Here is a 14,182-nt window from a genome sequence, read left to right as displayed (position 1 = left end):
TCAGGGCTGATACGCTTAATTAGTATCAAGCATCTCAAAATGTCTGTGACTGGCAGGTTAGATCATTTTGTGTCCTCCCCCAACCTCCCTATGAATTGCAGTTTGAAATGTAACAGTTTTCTTTAGGGAAGCTGGCTAACATAACTTTCACACCTTTACATCAAATTAAACACATGACAATGCTTCATCTGCAACAGCAATCCCAAAGACTGGCACAACCCACCAAATCAAAATTAAATAAAGACATTTCCTGCTGTGGAGTCTCTTTAGATTTGAGATTAATGTCTTGTAATGGCAATATACTTTGTTTTTAATGTGAATGTAATGTTTTTGGTTAGCACTTGGAAAAAGTAACCCATCTGACACAAGAAATCAAATAGGTTGCTGGATATCTCCAATAAGGACTTTGGAGATGATAAAAATCGGAGTGTTTTATTAAAAAATTCTGCCTCCTGTCAGTGAGATTTGAAAGCAGTATGTACCTTATCCAGGTATTCTTCAAATAATTATCTTCCTGGATTATGCTGAGGTAGGGGTGTCCCTAGTGTGAAAATAAGGATTTGAGTCCCAAATATTTATCTAAGAGATATGAACAGATATAATTTGTCTCCTAGAGAAAGGGGAGAAAGAGTAGAATAATAATAATTAGGGATGATAAAAATAATTGTCTAGGTTCTCCTGTTCTCTCACTGAAGTGAAGCCTTGTAATTAATTACACCAATTTCCTCAAGGTAATTCCTGGACTGTGGTGATGTAACAGGAGTATTGCTAGACCTATAGAATGGTAGAATAAGTTTAGAATCTTTCAATTTCTCCTATCCCTGCATATTTTTAACAACATCTAGAGAAAAAGTTGGGTGTCCAGAAAATATTGCATAAAGTTGTGCTCATGGAAGAGCTATTAAAGCTGAGTTGAATTTGGACTGTAAAATCTTAAGTCTAACTATGTGGCAGTCAAACTATACTTGATTTTTGGATATTGATCAGATAATCACAGTGGTGAACCCTTGCTCTGTGATACATTTTGAATCTTTCAATAAAGACTTTTCAATTCTTTGTTGATATTTTCTGGACTTTCAGTCAGGCTCAGCTATGCTTCATGTTCTTTTCTCCTACTGGCATCTAACTCCCATTGGAGTTACTGGGATAATTTCCTGAGGAAGGAGGACAAGTTTAGACCTATATCATGTATTTCTTTTTTATGTGCAAAGAGAGGGAGAAAGAATGAAATTGCCCTCAAGTATCTCAAAGAAGAAATAAGGTAATCTTTTTTTTTCTCCTCTGCTCTGCAAAATGATTTTTTTTTTTTTTTCCCATTTCATTTTATTCCCCCAAGAGTCTTCTGCCTCTCAGAGTCTGGCTGCCTTAAGTTCACATTGCACTGGTAGAAATGGATATGGTTTATACACCTGCAGGAGCCTGGACTTTGAACAAACAGTGTGATCATGCTTAGGATTATGTTAAGGAGATCTCTCAAAATTTGTTCTACAATCCTGAGCTTTCCATAAACCTTTCTATGACTTTCATAATGTGTTTCTTTTGTGTGAACTTTGGCTATTCCTGTTGCTCCTCCTGTGGTCTTTACCACCCTGCCAGGGCTTTAATACATGTCAAATAAGCACCTTTTCTGCATTCCAGGTTGAACTTCCATCTTCCTTCATATGTTTTGACCATTCTGGGCCGAATCTAGTTTCCCTCTTACAGTGAAAATGTTGTGAACTGAGGAAAACAACCTATTTCAAGAAGGCTGCCTTCTTTCAGGCTGATAATATTTTTATGCTGCTAGCTGTGCTCTCCCCAGAGGAACCTTGGCTTAACTCTAAACTCAGTTGTCACTGCTAGTCTTCATTTCTCATCATTTCCAGAATTACTGTACTGTAAAAGTAATTTCTGAAATATCATTACAGATTAAGACAAAGCCTTTTCTTTTTATATCATATAGCTTAGGGAGCCTTGGTATGCTAAGAGACCTGTTTGTGTCAGGAGAAAAATGGTTTTTTACTTACATTTCAAATTTAATAGCTACTAAAAGCATTTACTCATTATGCAGCTACCAGCACATGGAGCCTTTCATACATATATTGTTGGTAATGACAATACTGCTTTTTAAAAATCTTTTTTGAGATGAAATTACCAGAAATGCAGCTAATGAGGCACAACTTGGCAAATCAGTAGTTAAGTGCTAGTTCAGTCCATGTGCTGCTCACTGGTGAAGAGTTGTCCTCATCCTGTGCCTTTGATTTCCAGCAGCAGTGCATGGATGGGTCATGAGTGTGTTCTCATACCCTGAATCCTTGAAAATTTGCTGCTCTGCAAGTGTTGGGGCTTTGTTTTTTTTTTTTTGCCTTTGTACATGAAAAACTGCTAGGATCATATGTTAGCACTAACTTTTTTATTTCTCTCAGGCCTATGGAACAAAGAAGTTGAAATTTGCACCAATATCATTATGGAATACTTCTTGCATCATGGAAAATTTCATACCTGCTTACACAAGCTCCACTCTCTGAACTTGGTGGAGATGTTTCTTTTTTTAGGCAGGAAAAGATTGGATTTGACTGTATTTGTAGCTTTCCTTTATTCACTAGAAATACTCTGTTAAAGTGGTTTGTTTTTGCTGCATGTCAGCAGTGTAAATGACATGCTTCAGAGCAGTGGTGGGCACTCCGAAGTGGTCAGCCTGAAGTTTATTAGGATTTTTAGATCATCTTGAGTGGCATGTGATTAAAGGGATGATTTTGAAGTTTCACACTGCGGCTCTGTTAATGCACTTGTCATTTTTCAAGTGGTACTAGTGCAGGAGTCGTGGAGTGGTTCTTTATGACCCCAGTAAAGCAAACCTCTAATGAAGAGCCCTTTTCCTTCTACCTAGTGCTATATGCAGTTCAACTTTTTAAGGGAAAATAAAGAACTTAATGACAACTTCATGTCCAGCTATGAAAACTGGCATCTCCTGTGTTGCCTTGAGTTTCCTTTTTGCCTTTTAACACTCTTGGATGTCAGACAGGTGTGCTAATCTAAACCTTCCCTCAGATTATTTACTCAGGTTTCTGAGTTGTACACACCTAAGTGTACTAAAGTCACACTCCTAAAAATGTCTGCCAGTCTTGGCCTCAGGGGAACGTTTTCTTCCAATCTCTAAATTGTCAATTTGTCCTGGAAGTGGAGCTTCTGTGCTAAACAACAGGGAGTAGTAGAGGGCAGGACAATTGTACAGAGCAGGAGACTTGAAGCACCTGGGAAATATTTGGCTGTGCAGTTCTTCCCACAGGAATGTAATCAGCTCCCTTCTTCCACCATCTGGAAGAGGGAGCATTTTTGCCAGCAGAGGAACTTGCTCTGCAGTCCCCATCCTGCCTGCCTTCTGTTCTTTTCTCCACAAAGAGCATTTTCTCCCTTTCTGACTTCACAGGCTGATCCAGAATCCCACGTGAGAAAGTAAATGGAGGTGGCAGTATTGTGGGATGGATACTTCCTGATTTTGTCAAAAAAAAAAAAAAAAAAAAAAAAAAAAAGGAAGGAAGTTACATTCTGCTCAAGCTTTGAGAGGATGTGCTGACCTGTGGAAAATAATGGTCAACACTGGCTTTGAAATGAAGCTGTGCTTTTTGCTGTTCCAAACCACATTTGAACATCTTCCAAATGATTTGGTAGAGTTTCATGGATAGAGATGAAACAGAATGGGGTACAGTAGCTTGGGGTTTATTTTGTTTTGCTTTCCCATCATCCCTTAGCCAGAATTTCTCTGCAATGGAGATTCTGGTTCTGTTTGAAGCCATGCTTTCTTGTGTGTTAGAGATGTGGTTCGTGTGTGTAATACAGGCATTAGTGAGCTGCATCAATGCATCTTTAATTCAGCTGTTGTTGTCAGTGATGAGAAAAGTGCCTTGTTTCTTAGCTCAGAGTTGCTTAGAGGTGTTATTCCTGCAGCATTGGCTTTGAGACTTCCTTGTGACATGTAGTCGGTGTTTTAATAACTTTGGGGTTTTTTAAATGTAATTAAAGAGATGAAAGTAAATTATCATTTCTAGTTGTTATTGATGGAGTATGGTAAACACACTTACAAATTATCTGCTGCCCCTCAGGTTAGGTGGGTTCTTTATGTAACCAGCAGATTCTGGTTATTGTTTTGATGCAAGTGTGTGACAGGGACATGTAAATGCACAACCCCAGGTTGCGTGTGTTGCAGGGGCAGGGCTGTAGGATCTGTTTGTGACTGCAAGACAGCTCCTCTCTTCTGCTTACATGACTGGAAAAAATCATAAAGATCATCAGGAAGATGTTTAACATGCTCATGGTTTAGCCTGTGGCCTCTCTGAAATGGATTCTCTGGGTTACTTTTCCCCACCCAGGCTGGTTAAGTGAATGTCAGGCATGAAGATGAGAATGGGAGCCTCAGAGTTAATGTTACATCAGCCCCTGAGAAGTCACATCAGGAGCAAACCCCCTGCTACTACCAGGGCCAGTTAAACAAGGTCTGAAGGATGTGATGCACTGTAGCAAGCTAAGGGGAAAACATGAAGTTATTTAACAGCATTTAATTAAAATGTTTCCCATAATAACGGCGCATGCATCTTTAATGATCGTGAAAACTGTTTTCGTTGCTTGTTCTTCATTTTGAACACCAGTTCTCACAGAATTTTCATATATAGAACTGAGTATATGCGATAATCAACAACTGTTCAGATGAACGAAGTTGGTGTTAAAATATTAATATTACAAAAATCAAACAGTCTTTTCTTAAAAATAAAAGCCATTTACTCCAGAGCAAAGCTCAATTGAAGCAATGCAATTCCTCCTTGTCCTTTTATCCATAAATAATGGATCTTGAAAAAATGAAAGGACAACTTTGTGAATTGTTAAGGGTAAGAAATATTCAAAGATTGAAACCACAAATAAAGTATTATTTAAAGTAGTTAATCACATGTTGATTCTGGGGATTTTTGTTTCTAACCTTCACTCTTACATTGCTCTCAATGTGCCAGTTAGTTCTTAGGGAAGGTTATTTCATTTTCAGAGTGTAGTGAAGAACTAAATCACTTCTGATTGAGCATCTACCAAAGTGCTGGGCAAGTCACACACTTCTTATTTGTATTATTTGCACCTCAGAGGGAGAACAGATGCAGACCTCTGAGAGAGGACTGGAAATCAGTAAAAGAATAAGACCAGCAGATGCTCAGATTATCAAGCCTAAAGTGGCTAAATCTTGAAACTGTGGCACTTGCGATCCCAAAGTCAGCACAATCTGCCAGAGATGTTGCTGGTTTAAGTGGCCATTTGTCTTGTACAAAGAGAAAATACAGGGGAACTGAAGGCAGTTATTTATTAATTTATTATTCTGGAGTTTGAGACAGTTCAAGCACCTATCCAAGTCACAATGTCCTGAAGTTCTTTCTCATCAGCTCTGAACACAGGTTTTATAAATCAAGTCTTTCTGTGCATGTTATTTTGGTGTGGTGTGTTATTTTTAACCTCCCTTGCTGCAATGATGTCGGAGTGATGAAGCTGGGACGTGTTTGAGTGCTCCGTGGGAAGCAAAGCTGAGACCAGTTTCACAATTGCCATCCTGAAAACCAAACACACAATGTTCTTCTGAACCTGCTTCCCCTCCAATGAGCTGCTCAGTGCCTCCTTTAAACCATGCAGCACATCTCCTGCTTCATCTCTCCTTACAAAACAGGAAAGGAAAATTGCTGCAGAATCAACGTGTGCCCAGCCAGAGGCTGCTGCTGCTGCAGAAGGGGCACTGCTGTCCCCCAACTGTGCCCACCTTCCTGCTGCCAAGCATCACTCTGCTGAACTGTGTCCATTTAGTGGCACCTTTGAATTCAGATAATTCTTGGATTCAGATAATCAGAAACAGAGAATGGATGTTAAACTTTTTTTTTTAAAAGAACAACTGTGTCAAAATATTTTGCTAGCAAAGTGATACTGGTTAAGCAATATTTGCCTGATACAAAGCCTTTAAGATGCTTCCCTTTTTTAAGAAAATTGTTTTGAAGAACTGTCCTTGGGCAGTTAACCTGGACTTGTAAGCTATATATCTGAATTATATTATAGAAATGTTAGATGCAAAAATAAGAATTTTCACTAAGTTATAATTTTAAGTAGCTAATGGACCAAGGATATATAACTTGGAGTTAAGTTTCCATCTCATTCCTTAGTTTTGAAAACCTTTGACTGGTGTATTTCAGAATTTTGTCTTCATTGAAATAACAGAGTCAGAAAATTCTGTAAGGAAGTTTCTGATGGAGAAATCTGAAGCAGAGCAACAAGAGTGGGTGGTGGAAGTGACAGAAATTGCCACAGTGGATGTCAAAGACTGTATGAGAGGTTTACAAATAGGAGAGGTGATGGCATTAATAATGTTTTGCATTACTGCATCAATTACCTGATTCACTGTGCCAGTGAAGAACAGGATCTAATAACTTCCATCTCTTCCTGTTGAAGCATATTAGCTATCCATTTGCTGAGGGGTTTTTAATTTGCAGAGAGATGAAATGCTGTTTGAATACAAGTGTTGTTGAATACAAACCAATGACAAATATATATGTGTAATCTAACTGCAGTTTACAAAAATATTTTCAGAAAAAACATTCAGTGAAATCATTTGATGTCTCTAGTTTGATTCACAGTATGTAAGAAATCTATATTCACATTCTAAAATCTTCAACTAAGCAGCTAAGACTTTCTTTTCTCTGCCTCTTGGATTTATTTTGAGACAGGAAATACAAAGTTTGCCCTTTAAAATATGAGTGTGGTGGCCAGTGCATGTCTTTTTAAAAATAAAGTGAAATTGGTAAATTGGGGAGGAGGCTTTCAAAGAAGAGTGGAGTTTAGTTAGTTGAATTTGCTGTAACATATTGTTATCATAGAATCATTTCTATGATAAGGGGCACATTTTTATGGAAAGATATTAATGCACAGAAGTTCTGTAGGGATTTGTAGCTCCATAAGAAGAGTAAAATGCATGTTGAAGAATGGCTCAGAATGAGCCTCTTTGCGCTTGTCTGGGAAATCCAGTTGTTAGTGTATCTGGGTGCTGGAATGGAAATATTACAAAAACCTTACCTGACCCCCTAGCTTGAGCCATTCAATATAATATATGCAAGGATGTTACAATTTCTTGATCTTTTTACTTGAGTAAAAATTTTAATTATAAATCAGAGAAAAATACAAATATTGCTAAAATAACTTCCCGAATTCCATTCAGTACCAGGAACCATCACCAAAGAATTTGATTAAAAGAGTCAGAGCTGTGCTAAAGGCAGTTTTCTCCAGTGTGGTAAAGCCTTTATTAAAATTCCAATTAAAATTCACCAAGAGGAAGGCTGCTGTTTGTGCCACTTGTCCTGGGAGCCACAGGCATCTCTGTCTCGTAGAGATGTTTTTTTGCTTGTTAATTGTATTCACATTTTGTAATGTATAGAAAGGTACAGAAGCAGGATTAGGGCTTGGGGGCTTCTGGATAAATTGTTGGTTTCTATAATGGTGTTTGCACTATGTGTATACAAGGGTAGGTTAACATATTTAATAGGAATTTTTGCCCTTTGGTATGGGAAAGGATTAAAATAGGAGTAAACATTGTACATTGGTGACCACTTTGCGTGTATTTGAATTCTTTGTAAAATATATTCTCACTTTGAATGACCCTATAAACATTAATGAAGCAAGGCTGTATTTTCTTGAGATTCATGCAAAGTTAATATTTGAGGAAGCTGAGTGTGAAGTACTGTCATGGAGAAGCAGTGTGGCTGTAATTTTTAAAGGTGTAAATATCGTATAAGGTTTTTAGCCAGTGGATCTGGCTGATAAAGGTCTGTCCAAGGCTGGCTGGAGAGAAGTGTAGGAGAGGCTGCTCAGAGAAAAACTCTGATCCTAGGTAGTAATATCAGGCATTTGTTTCCAGTCAAGTGTCCTCGAAGCCAAAGGGATGAGGAATAGGCTTGCAGCCCTGTGGAATTTGCTCATCAGAATGTTTGTATGGTATTAATGATAAGGAATATTAAACTCGTACTCCTGGTTTATATTTAATGAGGATACAGCATTTCACATGGAAACTCAAATTGTTGTGTAGCACCACTCAGGAAGATGCACCTTATGACAAGAATAAAATATCTTCTTCCCCATTGCAGAGGGGCTCTTTACAGGAGAATTGAGTGACAGGACAAGGGGGAGTGGGTTCAAACTGAAAGGGGGCAAGCTGAGATCAGATATTAGGAAAAATTTCTTCCCTGTGAGGGTGGCGAGGCAGTGACACAGGTTGCCCAGAGAAGATGTGGATGCCCCATCCCTGGAAGTGTGCAATGACAAGTTGGAGCAACCTGGTCTAGTAAAACATGTCCCTGCCCATGGTGAGGACTGGGAGCTAGACAATCTTTAATGTCCCTTCCAACCCAGGCCATTCTGTGATTATATGATCTGTTTTCCCACAAATCTACTTGCTTGTAGCAGTTCTGATTGACCCCTTATTTGCTGGTCCCAAGACTGGATGGAAATGTTAATAAAAGCTAATTTTGCAACTTTGGCAACTACCAAACCTCCCAATGCCCGGCATGGCTTGGGAGTCACATCATTAGGAGTGCGAGCCCAGGAAGCTGCTTCAGGTGGTGGCACTTAAATTTGGAACAGGTCATGGGGGTCTGGACCTGCTGCTTCTTGGTGATTGCTATAGCATGTTCTGTGTGACCAAAGATGCAGAGCTGTCCTTGCTGGCCATGATCCATCAGCTCCTCGAGGACACAACCACCCCACTTCCACCAGCCCAGGGGCTCCCACGCTGAGGAGAGGTGGTGCATGGACACCCTGGTGTTATTCCTGCTCTTTGCTGTGACTAATTGCAGAAATCCTGTGATGGCTTTAATGAAGTTATGGCAGTTACTTAACATTATACACAGAGCTTGCTGTAGGTGGCAACTGTAGGATTTGCTGAACTCACAGGTTTTTGGAGTGTAGCGCTGAAACAGCTTAAGGCTCCATCAGTTCTAGTTCTGCCATTAAGCATTGCCCCAGTCTGCAAAATGAATATGGATGACATCTGAGAAGGTTATGCTAATTAGTCTGGTTGAAGTCATTCCATGGCTCAGACTGCGTAAATTAATATTTTTAACTCTCATTTTAATGGGAGGAACAATTGAGAGCAACTCTAAAATGAGAGCATCATAAAAAGCTATTGCTAGCCTGTAGATGTGACTCTAGATGATGATGATGCTAATAAAGAGAGGATAACGTGTTTTTCTAAATATCTTTCTCAAAAGATATGGAAATGAAGTCTAATACATACATTTCAGGGTTTAGTTTCTATGTATTTATTCCACTACTGTACAAGTAAAAGATAGTAATTTATAAATATGGTACAAAATTTGAATGTTATGAACTTTAAAATTTTTAGAAAAACTATTGAGTCTTTTTAGTATTGAAATTAGGTCTTTTAGTGTGATAGGTGCAGACCAAATTAATTTCACATTTTTTCTGTTTCAGTGTAGGTGATCTGCTCAGCTGAGCTAGTCTCTGTCTGCATATTTGAAACTACCATGGGTCTCTTTGCCTCTGAAATATTTAAATACCTTGCTTTTTTCTGCAGTATTGTGTGGAAGACCCAGGTTAACTTTGTTTGCTCGACAGAGATGCTGTTACGCCTTTTGTGTAATGCTGTGCTTATGTATATTTGTTAGAGGATTTTGGAATTCTCAGTCATCTCTTCTGTAGTTTCTGGGGTGGAAAAAAAAGCCATAATCTCTCCCCCACCTCACTTAGGAAGCTACTTAAACACTGAAATTTCCCAAAATATTGTTAAAAAAAGAAAAATACTTCTCCTTTTACATAAATCTTAAAATTTTGCAGGGCACAGCATTGCTTAAAAGAATTTAAATGTAGAAATGGAGCAAAGAGGACTAGGTTAAATTGAAATTTCTACATATTTTGTGTAATGCCCCATGATTTCACTCATCAAAACATTGAGACCTAAATATGCATCAAAACCCCACTATCAGAAAGAACCTAAGGTCTAAGACAGCAGGTGTGCCAGGACATACTTGAATATCACTGGAGATGTGACTGTAGCATATTTAGACATAATTCTGCATTATGTGTGAGTGATGGGACTAATGATGGAACAACTGAAGTTTCATGTAAGGTTGTGGGAAAAAATTTTGCAATTTGTGAGTTATTTGGCCAATCTGTGCTACATCATCATCCCTGAATTGCCACCTAAGGGAGCTATACTAAGGGTTCAGGTATGTCTGCCTTAGCCCATGTGTCCTTCACAGAAAGAGGTTTTGAGGAGAATTCAAAATCTTGGTAAGATAAAATTTCATTTGTGTATGAGATTATCTGAATATAACCATAGAAGTGGCTGAGGAGACAACCCTGAGGAGCTGGGCAGAGACACCTCCAAAGAGCCACTGAAGGGGGATCAGCCTGGCAGGAGGGCAACCAGAGCTAGGACAAGCAATGGACTAAGTCATTGTTGTATTTTAATATTTATTGTTGTTTAATCACTTTGCTGTTTAATTTACAGTAGCAGCTGCTGTAAAAACACCAATTACACCCCAGCACTTCTGCCTGGGGGTGGCAGGTCCATCTCTGCTCCTCTGAGGATGCCTGAGCCACTTGCCCTTGCCACACATGGGCTGTAGCTGAAGATACCCACCCCTTGAGGGGTTCAGAGAGAGCTCTGACAGAGGTTTTCAACCTCTGGCACGCTGTCCCAAACAGGCTGTGCTGTAGCTTTAAACCTTTGAACACTTGGCATGAATTATTTTATAAGAATAGTTTAAAGAATTTATTGCATTGAACATCTCAGAGGCATGCACACGTGGCATGCAAGAAGGCTCTTGCTGTCTAAAACAAAGTGATACCCCATGTGAACTTTGATTTTAGGTTTTTTATCTCAGGCTTTGGACATGTTTTTTCCTGGCTTAAACTATTTTTTTAAGGGCAGTGACTATGTGTCTTTTCTGTGTTAATGTTTGTGTGGAAAAATACCTGTTGGGGTAACAGCCTGCATGGTCTGACACACAAGTGTTTATCTCTGTATAAGACACTCTGGCAGGATTTTTTTTTTTTTTTTTTTTTTTACAAAACCCAAAAATTTCCCATTTTTGTTTTGGATTTCATAAGTGGCTTGCTTGCATTTAGTTTCTAATTAAGCTTGGTTTTATATTGAGAGATTATTTCCAGTAATGCACCTCAGATAAGCAGGTGACAGCAAGCCACAGACAAATCCATCATGAATTCTGGCATTATCAATCACTCTTCAGCTAATGCCAGAATCTCCAAGGACAAGCATTTAACTCTGTTCAATGTGTTACTATATGTCAATTGTTGATAGAGAGTTTTTTTAATGATTTTGGATGTGTCATGCTCCACTTAGAATTCTCCAGTGTTTCCACTGATAAATGCTGAGGCATAACTGTCATTTGCATGAGCAGAAGCTGTAATTATAAATGTACTTATGGTCTGTGCTGAAGTCAGGAATGCAAAGAAGAGCGTTTGCTAATGTAGAAATATAAATAATGGTTACTAATGTTCACTGTTTAGCATAGAAATTATATTTCAGATCATTTGAGATACATTTTGGATTTTTAAAAAATGAGGAGGCTGGATTTCTAATATTTAGTATTTTGGAGTTGGTGATCATATAAAGTTTGGCAAGATTTGTGTATCCATTTATGAAATGAGAAAAAAGTGTCAGAATTAACCAGTTAATTTAAGATTTAAGGTTAATGAAGACAATTTGAGAGGTGTCTGCACCTCCTTAGAGCTGTATCCTCAATTTTTCTTTTTATTTATCATCTGTGGATGAACTCATAGTTTAGGAAAGATTCTGTTGCTCTCAAAACATGAAGCAGTTTTTGAGCTAATCAAAAGTTGCTGTTTGCTGGCAGGAAGGCACTGGATTTCTGTTCAGTTTATGTTCACTTGGAAAAGAAATACTTAAATGCTTCTCACCCACCAAAATACAGAGGCACTTGGGTGGCTGTAGAAGATGGTGAGATGCTCTGAGTTGTCTCATCTGCCACCTGCCCAAAGGAGCAGCTGTACTGTGATGCTGCCCCAAAGGAAGGTGTGGAGGTGCATCAGCCACTTGTTTTGCTGGCATTATTCAAGGGATTTACTAGACTGGAGCATTTAGCTACTCCAGAGGCTTCAGAAATACCCCAAGGCTGTATAGATTTGAAAAGTGCATCTTTTAGTTACTGGAGAAGTAAGAGTGCTGATGGTTCTGGTCATGATCCAGAAGGATACCAAGAACTAAGATATTTACCAGAACTTTTGCAATCCAAGTTCTTTGTCTTCCCTCATAATCATCTCATTAATGTCCTTTCACTGAAGACAGATCATTCCATATCATTTCTAATTAATACTGTCAAGATAAGACAATTTTCCAATGAAAAATGTTTCCCTTGAGTTAAATTTGATGAAATGAGCAAATAGTGACACTATTTGTCTATTGATTTTTATTTTTAGCATTGATGCCTACTATCTTGTTCTGTATCAACTCTGCTTTGGCAGTATGTGAGTTTGTCGTCTCTGGATCACAGCAGATGCCTTTAGGAGGCTCCTTTTTAAAACGTTTGATTTCTTAGATGCAGTAGATTAACAGAAATGAAATAGTTTAAGTGAGTTGCATGTAGGATCTATTTTATAGCCAGTACTTTAGACTCTGTAGACTAAAGTTGGCTCCATGGGTAAGTTTTTATAATAAAAGCCAAAAACTAAAAGGGCTCTTTTAAAATTTTATTTTTAACTAATTACAGTAAACAAAGGTCATGTCCAATTTATTCTAACACATTTTAGCAAAAATGATGCACAGGCATTCTTTAAAGTGAATTAAAAATTGCTTTTCAATGACAGTCCGTGTTATTTAAATTGCTTCAGATACCAAGTGCAGAACTTGTTCAGTTTTGCTGGGATCCTCTTACACAACCAAAGTTACAGGAATTATTTAGCACACATTTATTAACTATAAATTTATCTTTGGTGCCTAGATTCTATATTAAATATGCTATTCATAAACAGGGGAGACTGAGGGTCATTTGAGTTAGGAATAAGGAACTGAATTTTTGAAATAAAAAGTACTGCCAGAATCCTATTTCCAGCTCCTTGCAAACTTTGCCTGAGAAGTTGTTGCTAAGTAACACCATGAAGTGTGCAGCTGCTCTTGAGCAGCTCCTCCTTTACCCTTCCTGACATCTTCAAAATATAAAAGAATATTCTGGGTTTTACCAAGATTTTTAATAGGTGTCTGTGTTCTTATTGGGTTTTTTTAAAGGAATGGACGCAGAAATGCTGGATGTTGTACAGATGAATAAATTACAGCCCCTTTGGAAACACAGGGGTTGTATTGCCACTTTTGTTTAAAAATCAGGTTTTGTGACTCACATTGTTGGAACAATTCCTTTGAACCAAAAAATTACATTTCCAGTTTCCAAAAGCCATTCTAATTGGTTTGATGCACGAGCCGGAAGAGAATTGATTGACACCAAGATCAGTAGGCAAAGATTGAGCTAATAGAATTGGATTAATGGGAACATATGGTAATTACAACTGTGAAAAAACAACTTAGAATTTATAATGTTGCCTTGGGGCACATAATCGGATGTGTTATCAATGAATAATTAGAGTTGATAAAAATCATCTGGTATGTATAGGATTGCTGTGCATAGTTACAGATGTGTGTTAAATGAAAGATTTATTGGAAGTTTCCTGCCTAAAATATGCGTGACATGTAAACACATTGTTTGTGATAACAAAAAAATCAAATCAATTCCTGCAGAATGCTTCGTGGCAGAAGATCAAAGTTTATGTATGCTTGTCATTAATATTCCATAAAAGATTAATTTCATGCCCTTTATTGTGTTGTATTAATCGGTTTCCCTAATATGTGAGTTACTAATGAATATTCCTGAAACAGCTGGCAAAAAGATGTATGTTAATAATAGAAGAAGAAAAAAAAACTTTATAGCTGTGAAAACTTCTGCATTTTGTAACAGATTAAAAAAAGCTGCATGTGACAAAATAGGAAATACCTACCACATAAAATTAAAAAGGCAGTTCCTGAGGACAAGTGGTTCTGAAGAGCCAATGTTTTGGGAAATTCAGTTCTTTCTGCCTCTGATATCCCCATTCCTCCAGGTTAAAGTAGAGGCTCACAACCCATTCAGGAGTAGAGTGGAATATA

The 14,182-nt window shown here is 38.0% G+C and overlaps 1 protein-coding gene across 11 annotated transcripts in view; it reads left to right on the top strand.

The window, feature by feature from the left end:
* Positions 1–14,182, top strand: part of NLGN1 (neuroligin 1) — a 428,576-nt gene that overhangs the window by 296,389 nt on the left and 118,005 nt on the right. The window lies entirely within an intron of this gene.

This window comes from Corvus hawaiiensis, chromosome 10 (assembly GCF_020740725.1).
Source record: "Corvus hawaiiensis isolate bCorHaw1 chromosome 10, bCorHaw1.pri.cur, whole genome shotgun sequence".
Lineage (NCBI taxonomy): Eukaryota > Metazoa > Chordata > Aves > Passeriformes > Corvidae > Corvus > Corvus hawaiiensis.
This window is presented reverse-complemented; position numbering and strand designations above follow the sequence as displayed.